The following is a 26539-nucleotide window of genomic DNA, read 5'->3' as shown; positions in this document are numbered from 1 at the left end:
TCTCGTAAAATTGTTAATTGTGTACAAATGTGTTTATGTTGTTGTAGACCATCAATTACCTTTAAACAATATAGGGCTTGACCTTTGTATTTGTTTCCATTTCAGTGTTCTGGCTTCCATTTAATCAGTCTGGCTTCCCTGTTCTACCAGAGGTGAATGAACAAAGAGGCTTGGCTAAACACAAATGCCACTGCTGTGATCAGTGTGGTAAACGCTTCACTACAATGTCCAAACTTAAAATCCACCAGAGAATTCACACTGGAGAGAAGCCCTATGGGTGTATTCAGTGCGGAGAACACTTCTCTGCATTGTCCGGCCTTAAAAGCCACCAGAGAGTTCACACTGGAGAGAAACCCTATGAATGTGATGAGTGTGGACAATGCTTCTCTCATATGTTCAGCCTTAAAAGCCACCAGAGAATACACACTGGAGAGAAACCCTATGGGTGTGATCAGTCAGTGTGGACAACACTTCTCTCATATGTCCACCGTTAAAACACACCATAAATTTCACACAGGAGAGAAACCCTATGGATGTATTCAGTGCGGACAACACTTATCTGCATTGTCTGGCCTTAAAGGCCACCAGAGAGTTCACACTGGAGAGAAATCATATGCTTGTGATCAGTGTGGACAACACTTCTCTTAAATGTCAAACCTTAAAACAGAGAATTCACACTGGAGAGAAACCCAAATCATTGTGATGTGTGTGGAGAAGATTGTAGTAATTCAAATAACTAATAGAAGTTCACAAGGCTGTACGCGCAATTTAAACTGTTCCCTTGTGGTCAGTGTGGAAAGAATACAATACAAATTCACGTATCTGTTTAGTTTGAACAGTATGACAAGAGCTTCATTCGAGCATGTGAGAAACATCAACAAATCCACACAACCAAGTGTAGCATGATGATCCATTATGGACTTTGTAAAGCAAGTGTTTATTAAGAACACAAGGGTTTTTTTGAATACATTTTAGGTTACATTAACTATTAGTTTAAATCAACTAAATCAAACTGCCTATATATTTAGTCATTCAACAGATAGCTATGATTATCTTTTTCTGTCGCAATTGCGATTTTCTTTTACAATACTAATACTTTTTTGTATATACTTAAAATGACACAATGTGGTGTGATGTAATTTTGTGTTTATTACTTTATGTCTAGCAGTCAACAAATAAAGACAAACATTCAAAGTCAAGAGATGTTTTTTGAGCTTGTGTTTATAGGAGTACAGTCTGTGGTAATTTCAGTCAATCACATGAAATACCCTTTGGGAGGCAATAACACACTTGTAATGTAGGAGCACATAACAGTCATTAATGAAGAAGCTGTTATGAACAATCAAATACTATTAACACAATATCACAAACAGCTGTTCCTTCACTAAAGCTGGAAGGATTTGGAGCAATCATGTGAAAATTAGGTTTCTATAGGGACTTGATTGTCTATCTGAATAACAAGAGGGGGAGAGACTCATGCCGTGCACACATATGAGAGATACATGTGTTTAGTGTGAACAGTGTGACAAGAGCCTCATTAGAGCGGGTTCTATTGTTCATCTCTTTGGCCAATCAATCCCAAGCAGTTAATGGTTCCAACTCAGGCTATAAGAAGAGCTTGTAATTGTCAGTTCTCCACAACTCCTCCAGGATATCAATCATTTCTGATCAGATCTGTCTGTGTGGACTGCAGGCTTCAGGTGAAGATGAACTCTATCAAGGACAATTCTGCTCAACAGGGAGGACACAATGACCATCAAGACCTCTGTAAGTTACTTACTGTGTTTATGTGGGTATACAGCATGTTATAAGGATGTTTTAATCTAGGCATGTTTATGTTTTTGTTATCAACATTAGTATAGACTTAAAAGACAACCTGTTTTGTGTCTTTCTAAAATGCACAACAATTCCCTTGCAATTAATCAACACATAAACATGTGTTCCATTACCGTCTAAATAATCTAGAATCAGCAGGCTCATAGGCCTACATGTAACAGTTTATCCATCTTAACCCTGCCTAGAACACTAACAAATCAACAGAGAATAACTGTTGTATACACATCATTTGTGCCACGATGGAGTGCCAGGAGATAGCGAGGGAAATTGTAGAATCAAATTTGAAATGTCTCGTAAAATTGTTAATTGTGTACAAATGTGTTTATGTTGTTGTAGACCATCAATTACCTTTAAACAATATAGGGCTTGACCTTTGTATTTGTTTCCATTTCAGTGTTCTGGCTTCCATTTAATCAGTCTGGCTTCCCTGTTCTACCAGAGGTGAATGAACAAAGAGGCTTGGCTAAACACAAATGCCACTGCTGTGATCAGTGTGGTAAACGCTTCACTACAATGTCCAAACTTAAAATCCACCAGAGAATTCACACTGGAGAGAAGCCCTATGGGTGTATTCAGTGCGGAGAACACTTCTCTGCATTGTCCGGCCTTAAAAGCCACCAGAGAGTTCACACTGGAGAGAAACCCTATGAATGTGATGAGTGTGGACAATGCTTCTCTCATATGTTCAGCCTTAAAAGCCACCAGAGAATACACACTGGAGAGAAACCCTATGGGTGTGATCAGTCAGTGTGGACAACACTTCTCTCATATGTCCACCGTTAAAACACACCATAAATTTCACACAGGAGAGAAACCCTATGGATGTATTCAGTGCGGACAACACTTATCTGCATTGTCTGGCCTTAAAGGCCACCAGAGAGTTCACACTGGAGAGAAATCATATGCTTGTGATCAGTGTGGACAACACTTCTCTTAAATGTCAAACCTTAAAACAGAGAATTCACACTGGAGAGAAACCCAAATCATTGTGATGTGTGTGGAGAAGATTGTAGTAATTCAAATAACTAATAGAAGTTCACAAGGCTGTACGCGCAATTTAAACTGTTCCCTTGTGGTCAGTGTGGAAAGAATACAATACAAATTCACGTATCTGTTTAGTTTGAACAGTATGACAAGAGCTTCATTCGAGCATGTGAGAAACATCAACAAATCCACACAACCAAGTGTAGCATGATGATCCATTATGGACTTTGTAAAGCAAGTGTTTATTAAGAACACAAGGGTTTTTTTGAATACATTTTAGGTTACATTAACTATTAGTTTAAATCAACTAAATCAAACTGCCTATATATTTAGTCATTCAACAGATAGCTATGATTATCTTTTTCTGTCGCAATTGCGATTTTCTTTTACAATACTAATACTTTTTTGTATATACTTAAAATGACACAATGTGGTGTGATGTAATTTTGTGTTTATTACTTTATGTCTAGCAGTCAACAAATAAAGACAAACATTCAAAGTCAAGAGATGTTTTTTGAGCTTGTGTTTATAGGAGTACAGTCTGTGGTAATTTCAGTCAATCACATGAAATACCCTTTGGGAGGCAATAACACACTTGTAATGTAGGAGCACATAACAGTCATTAATGAAGATGCTGTTATGAACAATCAAATACTATTAACACAATATCACAAACAGCTGTTCCTTCACTAAAGCTGGAAGGATTTGGAGCAATCATGTGAAAATTAGGTTTCTATAGGGACTTGATTGTCTATCTGAATAACAAGAGGGGGAGAGACTCATGCCGTGCACACATATGAGAGATACATGTGTTTAGTGTGAACAGTGTGACAAGAGCCTCATTAGAGCGGGTTCTATTGTTCATCTCTTTGGCCAATCAATCCCAAGCAGTTAATGGTTCCAACTCAGGCTATAAGAAGAGCTTGTAATTGTCAGTTCTCCACAACTCCTCCAGGATATCAATCATTTCTGATCAGATCTGTCTGTGTGGACTGCAGGCTTCAGGTGAAGATGAACTCTATCAAGGACAATTCTGCTCAACAGGGAGGACACAATGACCATCAAGACCTCTGTAAGTTACTTACTGTGTTTATGTGGGTATACAGCATGTTATAAGGATGTTTTAATCTAGGCATGTTTATGTTTTTGTTATCAACATTAGTATAGACTTAAAAGACAACCTGTTTTGTGTCTTTCTAAAATGCACAACAATTCCCTTGCAATTAATCAACACATAAACATGTGTTCCATTACCGTCTAAATCATCTAGAATCAGCAGGCTCATAGGCCTACATGTAACAGTTTATCCATCTTAACCCTGCCTAGAACACTAACAAATCAACAGAGAATAACTGTTGTATACACATCATTTGTGCCACGATGGAGTGCCAGGAGATAGCGAGGGAAATTGTAGAATCAAATTTGAAATGTCTCGTAAAATTGTTAATTGTGTACAAATGTGTTTATGTTGTTGTAGACCATCAATTACCTTTAAACAATATAGGGCTTGACCTTTGTATTTGTTTCCATTTCAGTGTTCTGGCTTCCATTTAATCAGTCTGGCTTCCCTGTTCTACCAGAGGTGAATGAACAAAGAGGCTTGGCTAAACACAAATGCCACTGCTGTGATCAGTGTGGTAAACGCTTCACTACAATGTCCAAACTTAAAATCCACCAGAGAATTCACACTGGAGAGAAGCCCTATGGGTGTATTCAGTGCGGAGAACACTTCTCTGCATTGTCCGGCCTTAAAAGCCACCAGAGAGTTCACACTGGAGAGAAACCCTATGAATGTGATGAGTGTGGACAATGCTTCTCTCATATGTTCAGCCTTAAAAGCCACCAGAGAATACACACTGGAGAGAAACCCAATGGGTGTGATCAGTCAGTGTGGACAACACTTCTCTCATATGTCCACCGTTAAAACACACCATAAATTTCACACAGGAGAGAAACCCTATGGATGTATTCAGTGCGGACAACACTTATCTGCATTGTCTGGCCTTAAAGGCCACCAGAGAGTTCACACTGGAGAGAAATCATATGCTTGTGATCAGTGTGGACAACACTTCTCTTAAATGTCAAACCTTAAAACAGAGAATTCACACTGGAGAGAAACCCAAATCATTGTGATGTGTGTGGAGAAGATTGTAGTAATTCAAATAACTAATAGAAGTTCACAAGGCTGTACGCGCAATTTAAACTGTTCCCTTGTGGTCAGTGTGGAAAGAATACAATACAAATTCACGTATCTGTTTAGTTTGAACAGTATGACAAGAGCTTCATTCGAGCATGTGAGAAACATCAACAAATCCACACAACCAAGTGTAGCATGATGATCCATTATGGACTTTGTAAAGCAAGTGTTTATTAAGAACACAAGGGTTTTTTTTAATACATTTTAGGTTACATTAACTATTAGTTTAAATCAAACTGCCTATATATTTAGTCATTCAACAGATAGCTATGATTATCTTTTTCTGTCGCAATTGCGATTTTCTTTTACAATACTAATACTTTTTTGTATATACTTAAAATGACACAATGTGGTGTGATGTAATTTTGTGTTTATTACTTTATGTCTAGCAGTCAACAAATAAAGACAAACATTCAAAGTCAAGAGATGTTTTTTGAGCTTGTGTTTATAGGAGTACAGTCTGTGGTAATTTCAGTCAATCACATGAAATACCCTTTGGGAGGCAATAACACACTTGTAATGTAGGAGCCCATAACAGTCATTAATGAAGATGCTGTTATGAACAATCAAATACTATTAACACAATATCACAAACAGCTGTTCCTTCACTAAAGCTGGAAGGATTTGGAGCAATCATGTGAAAATTAGGTTTCTATAGGGACTTGATTGTCTATCTGAATAACAAGAGGGGGAGAGACTCATGCAGTGCACACATGAGAGATACATGTGTTTAGTGTGAACAGTGTGACAAGAGCCTCATTAGAGCGGGTTCTATTGTTCATCTCTTTGGCCAATCAATCCCAAGCAGTTAATGGTTCCAACTCAGGCTATAAGAAGAGCTTGTAATTGTCAGTTCTCCACAACTCCTCCAGGATATCAATAATTTCTGATCAGATCTGTCTGTGTGGACTGCAGGCTTCAGGTGAAGATGAACTCTATCAAGGACAATTCTGCTCAACAGGGAGGACACAATGACCATCAAGACCTCTGTAAGTTACTTACTGTGTTTATGTGGGTTTACAGCATGTTATAAGGATGTTTTAATCTAGGCATGTTTATGTTTTTGTTATCAACATTAGTATAGACTTAAAAGACAACCTGTTTTGTGTCTTTCTAAAATGCACAACAATTCCCTTGCAATTAATCAACACATAAACATGTGTTCCATTACCGTCTAAATAATCTAGAATCAGCAGGCTCATAGGCCTACATGTAACAGTTTATCCATCTTAACCCTGCCTAGAACACTAACAAATCAACAGAGAATAACTGTTGTATACACATAATTTGTGCCACGATGGAGTGCCAGGAGATAGCGAGGGAAATTGTAGAATCAAATTTGAAATGTCTCGTAAAATTGTTAATTGTGTACAAATGTGTTTATGTTGTTGTAGACCATCAATTACCTTTAAACAATATAGGGCTTGACCTTTGTATTTGTTTCCATTTCAGTGTTCTGGCTTCCATTTAATCAGTCTGGCTTCCCTGTTCTACCAGAGGTGAATGAACAAAGAGGCTTGGCTAAACACAAATGCCACTGCTGTGATCAGTGTGGTAAACGCTTCACTACAATGTCCAAACTTAAAATCCACCAGAGAATTCACACTGGAGAGAAGCCCTATGGGTGTATTCAGTGCGGAGAACACTTCTCTGCATTGTCCGGCCTTAAAAGCCACCAGAGAGTTCACACTGGAGAGAAACCCTATGAATGTGATGAGTGTGGACAATGCTTCTCTCATATGTTCAGCCTTAAAAGCCACCAGAGAATACACACTGGAGAGAAACCCTATGGGTGTGATCAGTCAGTGTGGACAACACTTCTCTCATATGTCCACCGTTAAAACACACCATAAATTTCACACAGGAGAGAAACCCTATGGATGTATTCAGTGCGGACAACACTTATCTGCATTGTCTGGCCTTAAAGGCCACCAGAGAGTTCACACTGGAGAGAAATCATATGCTTGTGATCAGTGTGGACAACACTTCTCTTAAATGTCAAACCTTAAAACAGAGAATTCACACTGGAGAGAAACCCAAATCATTGTGATGTGTGTGGAGAAGATTGTAGTAATTCAAATAACTAATATAAGTTCACAAGGCTGTACGCGCAATTTAAACTGTTCCCTTGTGGTCAGTGTGGAAAGAATACAATACAAATTCACGTATCTGTTTAGTTTGAACAGTATGACAAGAGCTTCATTCGAGCATGTGAGAAACATCAACAAATCCACACAACCAAGTGTAGCATGATGATCCATTATGGACTTTGTAAAGCAAGTGTTTATTAAGAACACAAGGTTTTTTTTTAATACATTTTAGGTTACATTAACTATTAGTTTAAATCAACTAAATCAAACTGCCTATATATTTAGTCATTCAACAGATAGCTATGATTATCTTTTTCTGTCGCAATTGCGATTTTCTTTTACAATACTAATACTTTTTTGTATATACTTAAAATGACACAATGTGGTGTGATGTAATTTTGTGTTTATTACTTTATGTCTAGCAGTCAACAAATAAAGACAAACATTCAAAGTCAAGAGATGTTTTTTGAGCTTGTGTTTATAGGAGTACAGTCTGTGGTAATTTCAGTCAATCACATGAAATACCCTTTGGGAGGCAATAACACACTTGTAATGTAGGAGCACATAACAGTCATTAATGAAGATGCTGTTATGAACAATCGAATACTATTAACACAATATCACAAACAGCTGTTCCTTCACTAAAGCTGGAAGGATTTGGAGCAATCATGTGAAAATTAGGTTTCTATAGGGACTTGATTGTCTATCTGAATAACAAGAGGGGGAGAGACTCATGCAGTGCACACATGAGAGATACATGTGTTTAGTGTGAACAGTGTGACAAGAGCCTCATTAGAGCGGGTTCTATTGTTCATCTCTTTGGCCAATCAATCCCAAGCAGTTAATGGTTCCAACTCAGGCTATAAGAAGAGCTTGTAATTGTCAGTTCTCCACAACTCCTCCAGGATATCAATCATTTCTGATCAGATCTGTCTGTGTGGACTGCAGGCTTCAGGTGAAGTTGAACTCTATCAAGGACAATTCTGCTCAACAGGGAGGACACAATGACCATCAAGACCTCTGTAAGTTACTTACTGTGTTTATGTGGGTTTACAGCATGTTATAAGGATGTTTTAATCTAGGCATGTTTATGTTTTTGTTATCAACATTAGTATAGACTTAAAAGACAACCTGTTTTGTGTCTTTCTAAAATGCACAACAATTCCCTTGCAATTAATCAACACATAAACATGTGTTCCATTACCGTCTAAATAATCTAGAATCAGCAGGCTCATAGGCCTACATGTAACAGTTTATCCATCTTAACCCTGCCTAGAACACTAACAAATCAACAGAGAATAACTGTTGTATACACATCATTTGTGCCACGATGGAGTGCCAGGAGATAGCGAGGGAAATTGTAGAATCAAATTTGAAATGTCTCGTAAAATTGTTAATTGTGTACAAATGTGTTTATGTTGTTGTAGACCATCAATTACCTTTAAACAATATAGGGCTTGACCTTTGTATTTGTTTCCATTTCAGTGTTCTGGCTTCCATTTAATCAGTCTGGCTTCCCTGTTCTACCAGAGGTGAATGAACAAAGAGGCTTGGCTAAACACAAATGCCACTGCTGTGATCAGTGTGGTAAACGCTTCACTACAATGTCCAAACTTAAAATCCACCAGAGAATTCACACTGGAGAGAAGCCCTATGGGTGTATTCAGTGCGGAGAACACTTCTCTGCATTGTCCGGCCTTAAAAGCCACCAGAGAGTTCACACTGGAGAGAAACCCTATGAATGTGATGAGTGTGGACAATGCTTCTCTCATATGTTCAGCCTTAAAAGCCACCAGAGAATACACACTGGAGAGAAACCCTATGGGTGTGATCAGTCAGTGTGGACAACACTTCTCTCATATGTCCACCGTTAAAACACACCATAAATTTCACACAGGAGAGAAACCCTATGGATGTATTCAGTGCGGACAACACTTATCTGCATTGTCTGGCCTTAAAGGCCACCAGAGAGTTCACACTGGAGAGAAATCATATGCTTGTGATCAGTGTGGACAACACTTCTCTTAAATGTCAAACCTTAAAACAGAGAATTCACACTGGAGAGAAACCCAAATCATTGTGATGTGTGTGGAGAAGATTGTAGTAATTCAAATAACTAATAGAAGTTCACAAGGCTGTACGCGCAATTTAAACTGTTCCCTTGTGGTCAGTGTGGAAAGAATACAATACAAATTCACGTATCTGTTTAGTTTGAACAGTATGACAAGAGCTTCATTCGAGCATGTGAGAAACATCAACAAATCCACACAACCAAGTGTAGCATGATGATCCATTATGGACTTTGTAAAGCAAGTGTTTATTAAGAACACAAGGGTTTTTTTGAATACATTTTAGGTTACATTAACTATTAGTTTAAATCAACTAAATCAAACTGCCTATATATTTAGTCATTCAACAGATAGCTATGATTATCTTTTTCTGTCGCAATTGCGATTTTCTTTTACAATACTAATACTTTTTTGTATATACTTAAAATGACACAATGTGGTGTGATGTAATTTTGTGTTTATTACTTTATGTCTAGCAGTCAACAAATAAAGACAAACATTCAAAGTTTTTTGAGCTTGTGTTTATAGGAGTACAGTCTGTGGTAATTTCAGTCAATCACATGAAATACCCTTTGGGAGGCAATAACACACTTGTAATGTAGGAGCACATAACAGTCATTAATGAAGATGCTGTTATGAACAATCAAATACTATTAACACAATATCACAAACAGCTGTTCCTTCACTAAAGCTGGAAGGATTTGGAGCAATCATGTGAAAATTAGGTTTCTATAGGGACTTGATTGTCTATCTGAATAACAAGAGGGGGAGAGACTCATGCCGTGCACACATATGAGAGATACATGTGTTTAGTGTGAACAGTGTGACAAGAGCCTCATTAGAGCGGGTTCTATTGTTCATCTCTTTGGCCAATCAATCCCAAGCAGTTAATGGTTCCAACTCAGGCTATAAGAAGAGCTTGTAATTGTCAGTTCTCCACAACTCCTCCAGGATATCAATCATTTCTGATCAGATCTGTCTGTGTGGACTGCAGGCTTCAGGTGAAGATGAACTCTATCAAGGACAATTCTGCTCAACAGGGAGGACACAATGACCATCAAGACCTCTGTAAGTTACTTACTGTGTTTATGTGGGTATACAGCATGTTATAAGGATGTTTTAATCTAGGCATGTTTATGTTTTTGTTATCAACATTAGTATAGACTTAAAAGACAACCTGTTTTGTGTCTTTCTAAAATGCACAACAATTCCCTTGCAATTAATCAACACATAAACATGTGTTCCATTACCGTCTAAATAATCTAGAATCAGCAGGCTCATAGGCCTACATGTAACAGTTTATCCATCTTAACCCTGCCTAGAACACTAACAAATCAACAGAGAATAACTGTTGTATACACATAATTTGTGCCACGATGGAGTGCCAGGAGATAGCGAGGGAAATTGTAGAATCAAATTTGAAATGTCTCGTAAAATTGTTAATTGTGTACAAATGTGTTTATGTTGTTGTAGACCATCAATTACCTTTAAACAATATAGGGCTTGACCTTTGTATTTGTTTCCATTTCAGTGTTCTGGCTTCCATTTAATCAGTCTGGCTTCCCTGTTCTACCAGAGGTGAATGAACAAAGAGGCTTGGCTAAACACAAATGCCACTGCTGTGATCAGTGTGGTAAACGCTTCACTACAATGTCCAAACTTAAAATCCACCAGAGAATTCACACTGGAGAGAAGCCCTATGGGTGTATTCAGTGCGGAGAACACTTCTCTGCATTGTCCGGCCTTAAAAGCCACCAGAGAGTTCACACTGGAGAGAAACCCTATGAATGTGATGAGTGTGGACAATGCTTCTCTCATATGTTCAGCCTTAAAAGCCACCAGAGAATACACACTGGAGAGAAACCCTATGGGTGTGATCAGTCAGTGTGGACAACACTTCTCTCATATGTCCACCGTTAAAACACACCATAAATTTCACACAGGAGAGAAACCCTATGGATGTATTCAGTGCGGACAACACTTATCTGCATTGTCTGGCCTTAAAGGCCACCAGAGAGTTCACACTGGAGAGAAATCATATGCTTGTGATCAGTGTGGACAACACTTCTCTTAAATGTCAAACCTTAAAACAGAGAATTCACACTGGAGAGAAACCCAAATCATTGTGATGTGTGTGGAGAAGATTGTAGTAATTCAAATAACTAATAGAAGTTCACAAGGCTGTACGCGCAATTTAAACTGTTCCCTTGTGGTCAGTGTGGAAAGAATACAATACAAATTCACGTATCTGTTTAGTTTGAACAGTATGACAAGAGCTTCATTCGAGCATGTGAGAAACATCAACAAATCCACACAACCAAGTGTAGCATGATGATCCATTATGGACTTTGTAAAGCAAGTGTTTATTAAGAACACAAGGGTTTTTTTTAATACATTTTAGGTTACATTAACTATTAGTTTAAATCAAACTGCCTATATATTTAGTCATTCAACAGATAGCTATGATTATCTTTTTCTGTCGCAATTGCGATTTTCTTTTACAATACTAATACTTTTTTGTATATACTTAAAATGACACAATGTGGTGTGATGTAATTTTGTGTTTATTACTTTATGTCTAGCAGTCAACAAATAAAGACAAACATTCAAAGTCAAGAGATGTTTTTTGAGCTTGTGTTTATAGGAGTACAGTCTGTGGTAATTTCAGTCAATCACATGAAATACCCTTTGGGAGGCAATAACACACTTGTAATGTAGGAGCCCATAACAGTCATTAATGAAGATGCTGTTATGAACAATCAAATACTATTAACACAATATCACAAACAGCTGTTCCTTCACTAAAGCTGGAAGGATTTGGAGCAATCATGTGAAAATTAGGTTTCTATAGGGACTTGATTGTCTATCTGAATAACAAGAGGGGGAGAGACTCATGCAGTGCACACATGAGAGATACATGTGTTTAGTGTGAACAGTGTGACAAGAGCCTCATTAGAGCGGGTTCTATTGTTCATCTCTTTGGCCAATCAATCCCAAGCAGTTAATGGTTCCAACTCAGGCTATAAGAAGAGCTTGTAATTGTCAGTTCTCCACAACTCCTCCAGGATATCAATAATTTCTGATCAGATCTGTCTGTGTGGACTGCAGGCTTCAGGTGAAGATGAACTCTATCAAGGACAATTCTGCTCAACAGGGAGGACACAATGACCATCAAGACCTCTGTAAGTTACTTACTGTGTTTATGTGGGTTTACAGCATGTTATAAGGATGTTTTAATCTAGGCATGTTTATGTTTTTGTTATCAACATTAGTATAGACTTAAAAGACAACCTGTTTTGTGTCTTTCTAAAATGCACAACAATTCCCTTGCAATTAATCAACACATAAACATGTGTTCCATTACCGTCTAAATAATCTAGAATCAGCAGGCTCATAGGCCTACATGTAACAGTTTATCCATCTTAACCCTGCCTAGAACACTAACAAATCAACAGAGAATAACTGTTGTATACACATAATTTGTGCCACGATGGAGTGCCAGGAGATAGCGAGGGAAATTGTAGAATCAAATTTGAAAGGTCTCGTAAAATTGTTAATTGTGTACAAATGTGTTTATGTTGTTGTAGACCATCAATTACCTTTAAACAATATAGGGCTTGACCTTTGTATTTGTTTCCATTTCAGTGTTCTGGCTTCCATTTAATCAGTCTGGCTTCCCTGTTCTACCAGAGGTGAATGAACAAAGAGGCTTGGCTAAACACAAATGCCACTGCTGTGATCAGTGTGGTAAACGCTTCACTACAATGTCCAAACTTAAAATCCACCAGAGAATTCACACTGGAGAGAAGCCCTATGGGTGTATTCAGTGCGGAGAACACTTCTCTGCATTGTCCGGCCTTAAAAGCCACCAGAGAGTTCACACTGGAGAGAAACCCTATGAATGTGATGAGTGTGGACAATGCTTCTCTCATATGTTCAGCCTTAAAAGCCACCAGAGAATACACACTGGAGAGAAACCCTATGGGTGTGATCAGTCAGTGTGGACAACACTTCTCTCATATGTCCACCGTTAAAACACACCATAAATTTCACACAGGAGAGAAACCCTATGGATGTATTCAGTGCGGACAACACTTATCTGCATTGTCTGGCCTTAAAGGCCACCAGAGAGTTCACACTGGAGAGAAATCATATGCTTGTGATCAGTGTGGACAACACTTCTCTTAACACATAGACTGCTACAGGTTCTAGCGGACCCTGGCTTACTGGTGCTGAAGGCTTAACATGGGCTTTTTGAACTTTTTGGGGGGCCCACAGCGAGGGGCCTCTTATAGCAAGAATCACAATCGCATAAATAAAAAGAAAGCCCAACTTGTCCACTTCAATGTAAAAAAAAAATTATGATTCTACCATCTTCCATTCTGGAGATATTGACCTTTTTCTAACACCTGCTTTTGCCTGCACGCTGCTTGTGAAAAAAAACAACAGAGATATGGAGGCCTGAAGTTGACAGACATTTCAGTTCAGTTTTTTTAGTTCAAAAGACCGATATAAAATTGAGCACAAATAATATCCTATACAAACCATATACCGAATGAAAGCCCTGAATGTCTACTTTTAGGAGGAAAACAGTACACATTGTACACATATACAGTTTGTCACTAATTGGCTATTGAATGCAGCTTGCGCCCACCAGAGAACTTTAGAGAAGGCATGGACCCGAATAACTATTATTCACAAAATAAGGCCTATAGCGACATGTACATACTATATACCGTATGAAACAGTAGACTCTCTGCTTTCATAAGAAAAATACCACCCAGAAAAATCACACCCCTGTGAAGTGAGCAGTGCAATTGCACTGCTCACTTCACAGGGGTGTGATTTTTATTATTATTACAGTATTAGTATTTTTCTTATGAAAGCAGAGAGTCGACTGTTTCATACGGTATATAGTATGTACATGTCGCTATAGGCCTTATTTTGTGAATAATAGTTATTCAGGCCCATGCCATCTCTAAAGTTCTCTGAAAAAGATAATTTTAGAGAGCATGGACCTAACAACTAAATATTCACAAAATAAGGCCTATAGCGACATGTACATACTATATACCGTATGAAACAGAATACTCTCTGCTTTCATAAGAAAAATACTAATACTGTAATAATAATAGAAATCACACCCCAGTGAAGTGAGCAGTGCAATGTTGCACTGCTCACTTCACAACATTGCACTGCTCACTTCACAGGGGTGTGATTTTTATTATTACGAGTAAGACGCGCGAACGCGGAAGGCGAACGCAGATCGTAAATTGCAATAACAATTAGAATAAATTACAGACATGATCTGCAGGGTGTCATAGTTAGTGCTTGGACCACGCCAGCTCCATATATGGTCACAAAAGACGCCATCACACTCATGTCACCATGACTCAGCCATAACCATATAAGGAGTCCCCAAAGCAGGACCACGCCATCACACTCATGTCACCATGACTCACAAATCACTCAGCTCCATATATGGGCACAAAAGGGCCAGGTCCACATATACAGTAAGCGGGACAGACAGACACACACACACACACACACAGACAGACAGACAGACAGACAGACAGACAGACAGACGTGATCTGCTAGGTCTCATAGTAAGTGCTCATTGCATTCGCAATTACAGTATTAGTTTTTTTCTTATGAAAGCAGAGAGTCTTGATGCACATTATCTGATCATAAAACGGACTTGGAAACTTTCTTCAATCGTAGCCCCATATGTGCCCTCTCCCTACGCTCATTGAACTCATTCTGTGATTCGAGCTACAAACAATCGCAGTAACGGGGGGGGGGGGGGGGGGGGGGGGCAACTAGGCTTTGAGGAAATGATCTTGCATAATCAACATTATTGTCGATTGTCGTGTGCCGCTCCAAACATGTCCAGATATACCACTAACCTCATCGATCCAGTCTCGCGTATCTATAAGGTGAGACGCGAGACTGGATCGGATTGTGTCTGGACATGTTTGGGAAAAAAAACAAGAAAAACAACGAGATGGAAGCAGAAGCAGCACGTCAACGTATTTGGAAGAAAAAAAACGAGAAAGCACCACCTGTCGTTGCAAGACAAACACCCGTATGTTGCTGATAGACAGATAATAATCGATCCGATTTTGTCCTGCCGTTCATTTTATCACATTAGGTGCAGGGCAGGCTGCTCGACGGTGAGTTTATAATAGCCTGTTGTAACGAGAAAGGGGGGTGGATGGATGGATGCCTTATGATGGATGCGAGCAAAGCAACAGCAGCAGCAGTACGGCTTGCGATCAGCGACCAACGTATCATGGCGGGCCCTCGATAATGATGTGCAATCTGTCCATGACTAACTCCACATGTTATTGGCAAACGTTACGTTATGAAATCAAATGCCGATCGTTGCAGGTTTATATACGGGCAGAGAGCAAATCGCGTTGTATCTTGTTCCGAGAATGAGAGTGAGTGCAAGCCTTGCAGTTGAAAGCAGTGGGGACTCGGGAGTGGGGGGGGAACTGCCAATGCGATCCAAGAGGAAGAGACCCCCCCCCCCCACCATTCTCCCTCGGGAGAAACCATGTAGAAACAGGAGGGGAGGGGGAATCGAGTGTATTCACACAAACAAGAGCATTGTCCCATCCATTTTAGATCCCCTGACATCTGCGTTGGTCTATGCCGGACGGCCGTCTCCAATACGTCGTACGTCCTCGCATAGACCAACCAATAGGCGGTGCCAGACGCTTCTCAGACCAACACCTCTTTTCAGCAGGGGGGGGTTTTAACTCTTTTTAGAGCCGATCGGTGTTACATTATGAGTTGTCCGGGCGCAAATATAGTTGAACCATAGTAATCAATAAAAAAACGTTTTTTGGACCATAAAACGTATAAAAACGTTATGCGCTTCTTGCGCTTGGCTATAATAAAACGTTTAAAAACGCTTTGCGCATTCGATGAGTTAAATGTCAAACCTTAAAACAGAGAATTCACACTGGAGAGAAACCCAAATCATTGTGATGTGTGTGGAGAAGATTGTAGTAATTCAAATAACTAATATAAGTTCACAAGGCTGTACGCGCAATTTAAACTGTTCCCTTGTGGTCAGTGTGGAAAGAATACAATACAAATTCACGTATCTGTTTAGTTTGAACAGTATGACAAGAGCTTCATTCGAGCATGTGAGAAACATCAACAAATCCACACAACCAAGTGTAGCATGATGATCCATTATGGACTTTGTAAAGCAAGTGTTTATTAAGAACACAAGGTTTTTTTTTAATACATTTTAGGTTACATTAACTATTAGTTTAAATCAACTAAATCAAACTGCCTATATATTTAGTCATTCAACAGATAGCTATGATTATCTTTTTCTGTCGCAATTGCGATTTTCTTTTACAATACTAATACTTTTTTGTATATACTTAAAATGACACAATGTGGTGTGATGTAATTTTGTGTTTATTACTTTATGTCTAGCAGTCAACAAATAAAGACAAACATTCAAAGTCAAGAGATGTTTTTTGAGCTTGTGTTTATAGGAGTACAGTCTGTGGTAATTTCAGTCAATCACATGAAATACCCTTTGGGAGGCAATAACACACTTGTAATGTAGGAGCACATAACAGTCATTAATGAAGATGCTGTTATGAACAATCGAATACTATTAACACAATATCACAAACAGCTGTTCCTTCACTAAAGCTGGAAGGATTTGGAGCAATCATGTGAAAATTAGGTTTCTATAGGGACTTGATTGTCTATCTGAATAACAAGAGGGGGAGAGACTCATGCAGTGCACACATGAGAGATACATGTGTTTAGTGTGAACAGTGTGACAAGAGCCTCATTAGAGCGGGTTCTATTGTTCATCTCTTTGGCCAATCAATCCCAAGCAGTTAATGGTTCCAACTCAGGCTATAAGAAGAGCTTGTAATTGTCAGTTCTCCACAACTCCTCCAGGATATCAATCATTTCTGATCAGATCTGTCTGTGTGGACTGCAGGCTTCAGGTGAAGTTGAACTCTATCAAGGACAATTCTGCTCAACAGGGAGGACACAATGACCATCAAGACCTCTGTAAGTTACTTACTGTGTTTATGTGGGTTTACAGCATGTTATAAGGATGTTTTAATCTAGGCATGTTTATGTTTTTGTTATCAACATTAGTATAGACTTAAAAGACAACCTGTTTTGTGTCTTTCTAAAATGCACAACAATTCCCTTGCAATTAATCAACACATAAACATGTGTTCCATTACCGTCTAAATAATCTAGAATCAGCAGGCTCATAGGCCTACATGTAACAGTTTATCCATCTTAACCCTGCCTAGAACACTAACAAATCAACAGAGAATAACTGTTGTATACACATAATTTGTGCCACGATGGAGTGCCAGGAGATAGCGAGGGAAATTGTAGAATCAAATTTGAAATGTCTCGTAAAATTGTTAATTGTGTACAAATGTGTTTATGTTGTTGTAGACCATCAATTACCTTTAAACAATATAGGGCTTGACCTTTGTATTTGTTTCCATTTCAGTGTTCTGGCTTCCATTTAATCAGTCTGGCTTCCCTGTTCTACCAGAGGTGAATGAACAAAGAGGCTTGGCTAAACACAAATGCCACTGCTGTGATCAGTGTGGTAAACGCTTCACTACAATGTCCAAACTTAAAATCCACCAGAGAATTCACACTGGAGAGAAGCCCTATGGGTGTATTCAGTGCGGAGAACACTTCTCTGCATTGTCCGGCCTTAAAAGCCACCAGAGAGTTCACACTGGAGAGAAACCCTATGAATGTGATGAGTGTGGACAATGCTTCTCTCATATGTTCAGCCTTAAAAGCCACCAGAGAATACACACTGGAGAGAAACCCTATGGGTGTGATCAGTCAGTGTGGACAACACTTCTCTCATATGTCCACCGTTAAAACACACCATAAATTTCACACAGGAGAGAAACCCTATGGATGTATTCAGTGCGGACAACACTTATCTGCATTGTCTGGCCTTAAAGGCCACCAGAGAGTTCACACTGGAGAGAAATCATATGCTTGTGATCAGTGTGGACAACACTTCTCTTAAATGTCAAACCTTAAAACAGAGAATTCACACTGGAGAGAAACCCAAATCATTGTGATGTGTGTGGAGAAGATTGTAGTAATTCAAATAACTAATAGAAGTTCACAAGGCTGTACGCGCAATTTAAACTGTTCCCTTGTGGTCAGTGTGGAAAGAATACAATACAAATTCACGTATCTGTTTAGTTTGAACAGTATGACAAGAGCTTCATTCGAGCATGTGAGAAACATCAACAAATCCACACAACCAAGTGTAGCATGATGATCCATTATGGACTTTGTAAAGCAAGTGTTTATTAAGAACACAAGGGTTTTTTTGAATACATTTTAGGTTACATTAACTATTAGTTTAAATCAACTAAATCAAACTGCCTATATATTTAGTCATTCAACAGATAGCTATGATTATCTTTTTCTGTCGCAATTGCGATTTTCTTTTACAATACTAATACTTTTTTGTATATACTTAAAATGACACAATGTGGTGTGATGTAATTTTGTGTTTATTACTTTATGTCTAGCAGTCAACAAATAAAGACAAACATTCAAAGTCAAGAGATGTTTTTTGAGCTTGTGTTTATAGGAGTACAGTCTGTGGTAATTTCAGTCAATCACATGAAATACCCTTTGGGAGGCAATAACACACTTGTAATGTAGGAGCACATAACAGTCATTAATAAAGATGCTGTTATGAACAATCAAATACTATTAACACAATATCACAAACAGCTGTTCCTTCACTAAAGCTGGAAGGATTTGGAGCAATCATGTGAAAATTAGGTTTCTATAGGGACTTGATTGTCTATCTAATGGTTCGTTTGAATAACAAGAGGGGGAGAGACTCATGCAGTGCACACATGAGAGATACATGTGTTTAGTGTGAACAGTGTGACAAGAGCCTCATTAGAGCGGGTTCTATTGTTCATCTCTTTGGCCAATCAATCCCAAGCAGTTAATGGTTCCAACTCAGGCTATAAGAAGAGCTTGTAATTGTCAGTTCTCCACAACTCCTCCAGGATATCAATAATTTCTGATCAGATCTGTCTGTGTGGACTGCAGGCTTCAGGTGAAGATGAACTCTATCAAGGACAATTCTGCTCAACAGGGAGGACACAATGACCATCAAGACCTCTGTAAGTTACTTACTGTGTTTATGTGGGTTTACAGCATGTTATAAGGATGTTTTAATCTAGGCATGTTTATGTTTTTGTTATCAACATTAGTATAGACTTAAAAGACAACCTGTTTTGTGTCTTTCTAAAATGCACAACAATTCCCTTGCAATTAATCAACACATAAACATGTGTTCCATTACCGTCTAAATAATCTAGAATCAGCAGGCTCATAGGCCTACATGTAACAGTTTATCCATCTTAACCCTGCCTAGAACACTAACAAATCAACAGAGAATAACTGTTGTATACACATAATTTGTGCCACGATGGAGTGCCAGGAGATAGCGAGGGAAATTGTAGAATCAAATTTGAAATGTCTCGTAAAATTGTTAATTGTGTACAAATGTGTTTATGTTGTTGTAGACCATCAATTACCTTTAAACAATATAGGGCTTGACCTTTGTATTTGTTTCCATTTCAGTGTTCTGGCTTCCATTTAATCAGTCTGGCTTCCCTGTTCTACCAGAGGTGAATGAACAAAGAGGCTTGGCTAAACACAAATGCCACTGCTGTGATCAGTGTGGTAAACGCTTCACTACAATGTCCAAACTTAAAATCCACCAGAGAATTCACACTGGAGAGAAGCCCTATGGGTGTATTCAGTGCGGAGAACACTTCTCTGCATTGTCCGGCCTTAAAAGCCACCAGAGAGTTCACACTGGAGAGAAACCCTATGAATGTGATGAGTGTGGACAATGCTTCTCTCATATGTTCAGCCTTAAAAGCCACCAGAGAATACACACTGGAGAGAAACCCTATGGGTGTGATCAGTCAGTGTGGACAACACTTCTCTCATATGTCCACCGTTAAAACACACCATCAATTTCACACAGGAGAGAAACCCTATGGATGTATTCAGTGCGGACAACACTTATCTGCATTGTCTGGCCTTAAAGGCCACCAGAGAGTTCACACTGGAGAGAAATCATATGCTTGTGATCAGTGTGGACAACACTTCTCTTAAATGTCAAACCTTAAAACAGAGAATTCACACTGGAGAGAAACCCAAATCATTGTGATGTGTGTGGAGAAGATTGTAGTAATTCAAATAACTAATATAAGTTCACAAGGCTGTACGCGCAATTTAAACTGTTCCCTTGTGGTCAGTGTGGAAAGAATACAATACAAATTCACGTATCTGTTTAGTTTGAACAGTATGACAAGAGCTTCATTCGAGCATGTGAGAAACATCAACAAATCCACACAACCAAGTGTAGCATGATGATCCATTATGGACTTTGTAAAGCAAGTGTTTATTAAGAACACAAGGTTTTTTTTTAATACATTTTAGGTTACATTAACTATTAGTTTAAATCAACTAAATCAAACTGCCTATATATTTAGTCATTCAACAGATAGCTATGATTATCTTTTTCTGTCGCAATTGCGATTTTCTTTTACAATACTAATACTTTTTTGTATATACTTAAAATGACACAATGTGGTGTGATGTAATTTTGTGTTTATTACTTTATGTCTAGCAGTCAACAAATAAAGACAACATTCAAAGTCAAGAGATGTTTTTTGAGCTTGTGTTTATAGGAGTACAGTCTGTGGTAATTTCAGTCAATCACATGAAATACCCTTTGGGAGGCAATAACACACTTGTAATGTAGGAGCACATAACAGTCATTAATGAAGATGCTGTTATGAACAATCAAATACTATTAACACAATATCACAAACAGCTGTTCCTTCACTAAAGCTGGAAGGATTTGGAGCAATCATGTGAAAATTAGGTTTCTATAGGGACTTGATTGTCTATCTGAATAACAAGAGGGGGAGAGACTCATGCAGTGCACACATGAGAGATACATGTGTTTAGTGTGAACAGTGTGACAAGAGCCTCATTAGAGCGGGTTCTATTGTTCATCTCTTTGGCCAATCAATCCCAAGCAGTTAATGGTTCCAACTCAGGCTATAAGAAGAGCTTGTAATTGTCAGTTCTCCACAACTCCTCCAGGATATCAATCATTTCTGATCAGATCTGTCTGTGTGGACTGCAGGCTTCAGGTGAAGATGAACTCTATCAAGGACAATTCTGCTCAACAGGGAGTACACAATGACCATCAAGACCTCTGTAAGTTACTTACTGTGTTTATGTGGGTTTACAGCATGTTATAAGGATGTTTTAATCTAGGCATGTTTATGTTTTTGTTATCAACATTAGTATAGACTTAAAAGACAACCTGTTTTGTGTCTTTCTAAAATGCACAACAATTCCCTTGCAATTAATCAACACATAAACATTACCGTCTAAATAATCTAGAATCAGCAGGCTCATAGGCCTACATGTAACAGTTTATCCATCTTAACCCTGCCTAGAACACTAACAAATCAACAGAGAATAACTGTTGTATACACATAATTTGTGCCACGATGGAGTGCCAGGAGATAGCGAGGGAAATTGTAGAATCAAATTTGAAATGTCTCGTAAAATTGTTAATTGTGTACAAATGTGTTTATGTTGTTGTAGACCATCAATTACCTTTAAACAATATAGGGCTTGACCTTTGTATTTGTTTCCATTTCAGTGTTCTGGCTTCCATTTAATCAGTCTGGCTTCCCTGTTCTACCAGAGGTGAATGAACAAAGAGGCTTGGCTAAACACAAATGCCACTGCTGTGATCAGTGTGGTAAACGCTTCACTACAATGTCCAAACTTAAAATCCACCAGAGAATTCACACTGGAGAGAAGCCCTATGGGTGTATTCAGTGCGGAGAACACTTCTCTGCATTGTCCGGCCTTAAAAGCCACCAGAGAGTTCACACTGGAGAGAAACCCTATGAATGTGATGAGTGTGGACAATGCTTCTCTCATATGTTCAGCCTTAAAAGCCACCAGAGAATACACACTGGAGAGAAACCCTATGGGTGTGATCAGTCAGTGTGGACAACACTTCTCTCATATGTCCACCGTTAAAACACACCATAAATTTCACACAGGAGAGAAACCCTATGGATGTATTCAGTGCGGACAACACTTATCTGCATTGTCTGGCCTTAAAGGCCACCAGAGAGTTCACACTGGAGAGAAATCATATGCTTGTGATCAGTGTGGACAACACTTCTCTTAAATGTCAAACCTTAAAACAGAGAATTCACACTGGAGAGAAACCCAAACCCAACCCAAATACCCTTTGGGAGGCAATAACACACTTGTAATGTAGGAGCACATAACAGTCATTAATAAAGATGCTGTTATGAACAATCAAATACTATTAACACAATATCACAAACAGCTGTTCCTTCACTAAAGCTGGAAGGATTTGGAGCAATCATGTGAAAATTAGGTTTCTATAGGGACTTGATTGTCTATCTAATGGTTCGTTTGAATAACAAGAGGGGGAGAGACTCATGCAGTGCACACATGAGAGATACATGTGTTTAGTGTGAACAGTGTGACAAGAGCCTCATTAGAGCGGGTTCTATTGTTCATCTCTTTGGCCAATCAATCCCAAGCAGTTAATGGTTCCAACTCAGGCTATAAGAAGAGCTTGTAATTGTCAGTTCTCCACAACTCCTCCAGGATATCAATAATTTCTGATCAGATCTGTCTGTGTGGACTGCAGGCTTCAGGTGAAGATGAACTCTATCAAGGACAATTCTGCTCAACAGGGAGGACACAATGACCATCAAGACCTCTGTAAGTTACTTACTGTGTTTATGTGGGTTTACAGCATGTTATAAGGATGTTTTAATCTAGGCATGTTTATGTTTTTGTTATCAACATTAGTATAGACTTAAAAGACAACCTGTTTTGTGTCTTTCTAAAATGCACAACAATTCCCTTGCAATTAATCAACACATAAACATGTGTTCCATTACCGTCTAAATAATCTAGAATCAGCAGGCTCATAGGCCTACATGTAACAGTTTATCCATCTTAACCCTGCCTAGAACACTAACAAATCAACAGAGAATAACTGTTGTATACACATAATTTGTGCCACGATGGAGTGCCAGGAGATAGCGAGGGAAATTGTAGAATCAAATTTGAAATGTCTCGTAAAATTGTTAATTGTGTACAAATGTGTTTATGTTGTTGTAGACCATCAATTACCTTTAAACAATATAGGGCTTGACCTTTGTATTTGTTTCCATTTCAGTGTTCTGGCTTCCATTTAATCAGTCTGGCTTCCCTGTTCTACCAGAGGTGAATGAACAAAGAGGCTTGGCTAAACACAAATGCCACTGCTGTGATCAGTGTGGTAAACGCTTCACTACAATGTCCAAACTTAAAATCCACCAGAGAATTCACACTGGAGAGAAGCCCTATGGGTGTATTCAGTGCGGAGAACACTTCTCTGCATTGTCCGGCCTTAAAAGCCACCAGAGAGTTCACACTGGAGAGAAACCCTATGAATGTGATGAGTGTGGACAATGCTTCTCTCATATGTTCAGCCTTAAAAGCCACCAGAGAATACACACTGGAGAGAAACCCTATGGGTGTGATCAGTCAGTGTGGACAACACTTCTCTCATATGTCCACCGTTAAAACACACCATAAATTTCACACAGGAGAGAAACCCTATGGATGTATTCAGTGCGGACAACACTTATCTGCATTGTCTGGCCTTAAAGGCCACCAGAGAGTTCACACTGGAGAGAAATCATATGCTTGTGATCAGTGTGGACAACACTTCTCTTAAATGTCAAACCTTAAAACAGAGAATTCACACTGGAGAGAAACCCAAATCATTGTGATGTGTGTGGAGAAGATTGTAGTAATTCAAATAACTAATATAAGTTCACAAGGCTGTACGCGCAATTTAAACTGTTCCCTTGTGGTCAGTGTGGAAAGAATACAATACAAATTCACGTATCTGTTTAGTTTGAACAGTATGACAAGAGCTTCATTCGAGCATGTGAGAAACATCAACAAATCCACACAACCAAGTGTAGCATGATGATCCATTATGGACTTTGTAAAGCAAGTGTTTATTAAGAAAACAAGGTTTTTTTTTAATACATTTTAGGTTACATTAACTATTAGTTTAAATCAACTAAATCAAACTGCCTATATATTTAGTCATTCAACAGATAGCTATGATTATCTTTTTCTGTCGCAATTGCGATTTTCTTTTACAATACTAATACTTTTTTGTATATACTTAAAATGACACAATGTGGTGTGATGTAATTTTGTGTTTATTACTTTATGTCTAGCAGTCAACAAATAAAGACAACATTCAAAGTCAAGAGATGTTTTTTGAGCTTGTGTTTATAGGAGTACAGTCTGTGGTAATTTCAGTCAATCACATGAAATACCCTTTGGGAGGCAATAACACACTTGTAATGTAGGAGCACATAACAGTCATTAATGAAGATGCTGTTATGAACAATCAAATACTATTAACACAATATCACAAACAGCTGTTCCTTCACTAAAGCTGGAAGGATTTGGAGCAATCATGTGAAAATTAGGTTTCTATAGGGACTTGATTGTCTATCTAATGGTTCGTTTGAATAACAAGAGGGGGAGAGACTCATGCAGTGCACACATGAGAGATACATGTGTTTAGTGTGAACAGTGTGACAAGAGCCTCATTAGAGCGGGTTCTATTGTTCATCTCTTTGGCCAATCAATCCCAAGCAGTTAATGGTTCCAACTCAGGCTATAAGAAGAGCTTGTAATTGTCAGTTCTCCACAACTCCTCCAGGATATCAATAATTTCTGATCAGATCTGTCTGTGTGGACTGCAGGCTTCAGGTGAAGATGAACTCTATCAAGGACAATTCTGCTCAACAGGGAGGACACAATGACCATCAAGACCTCTGTAAGTTACTTACTGTGTTTATGTGGGTTTACAGCATGTTATAAGGATGTTTTAATCTAGGCATGTTTATGTTTTTGTTATCAACATTAGTATAGACTTAAAAGACAACCTGTTTTGTGTCTTTCTAAAATGCACAACAATTCCCTTGCAATTAATCAACACATAAACATGTGTTCCATTACCGTCTAAATAATCTAGAATCAGCAGGCTCATAGGCCTACATGTAACAGTTTATCCATCTTAACCCTGCCTAGAACACTAACAAATCAACAGAGAATAACTGTTGTATACACATAATTTGTGCCACGATGGAGTGCCAGGAGATAGCGAGGGAAATTGTAGAATCAAATTTGAAATGTCTCGTAAAATTGTTAATTGTGTACAAATGTGTTTATGTTGTTGTAGACCATCAATTACCTTTAAACAATATAGGGCTTGACCTTTGTATTTGTTTCCATTTCAGTGTTCTGGCTTCCATTTAATCAGTCTGGCTTCCCTGTTCTACCAGAGGTGAATGAACAAAGAGGCTTGGCTAAACACAAATGCCACTGCTGTGATCAGTGTGGTAAACGCTTCACTACAATGTCCAAACTTAAAATCCACCAGAGAATTCACACTGGAGAGAAGCCCTATGGGTGTATTCAGTGCGGAGAACACTTCTCTGCATTGTCCGGCCTTAAAAGCCACCAGAGAGTTCACACTGGAGAGAAACCCTATGAATGTGATGAGTGTGGACAATGCTTCTCTCATATGTTCAGCCTTAAAAGCCACCAGAGAATACACACTGGAGAGAAACCCTATGGGTGTGATCAGTCAGTGTGGACAACACTTCTCTCATATGTCCACCGTTAAAACACACCATAAATTTCACACAGGAGAGAAACCCTATGGATGTATTCAGTGCGGACAACACTTATCTGCATTGTCTGGCCTTAAAGGCCACCAGAGAGTTCACACTGGAGAGAAATCATATGCTTGTGATCAGTGTGGACAACACTTCTCTTAAATGTCAAACCTTAAAACAGAGAATTCACACTGGAGAGAAACCCAAATCATTGTGATGTGTGTGGAGAAGATTGTAGTAATTCAAATAACTAATATAAGTTCACAAGGCTGTACGCGCAATTTAAACTGTTCCCTTGTGGTCAGTGTGGAAAGAATACAATACAAATTCACGTATCTGTTTAGTTTGAACAGTATGACAAGAGCTTCATTCGAGCATGTGAGAAACATCAACAAATCCACACAACCAAGTGTAGCATGATGATCCATTATGGACTTTGTAAAGCAAGTGTTTATTAAGAACACAAGGGTTTTTTTTAATACATTTTAGGTTACATTAACTATT

Source organism: Protomyctophum bolini (genome assembly GCF_963924005.1).
Source record: "Protomyctophum bolini genome assembly, chromosome: 8".
Taxonomy (NCBI): Eukaryota; Metazoa; Chordata; class Actinopteri; order Myctophiformes; family Myctophidae; genus Protomyctophum; species Protomyctophum bolini.
This window is presented reverse-complemented; position numbering follows the sequence as displayed.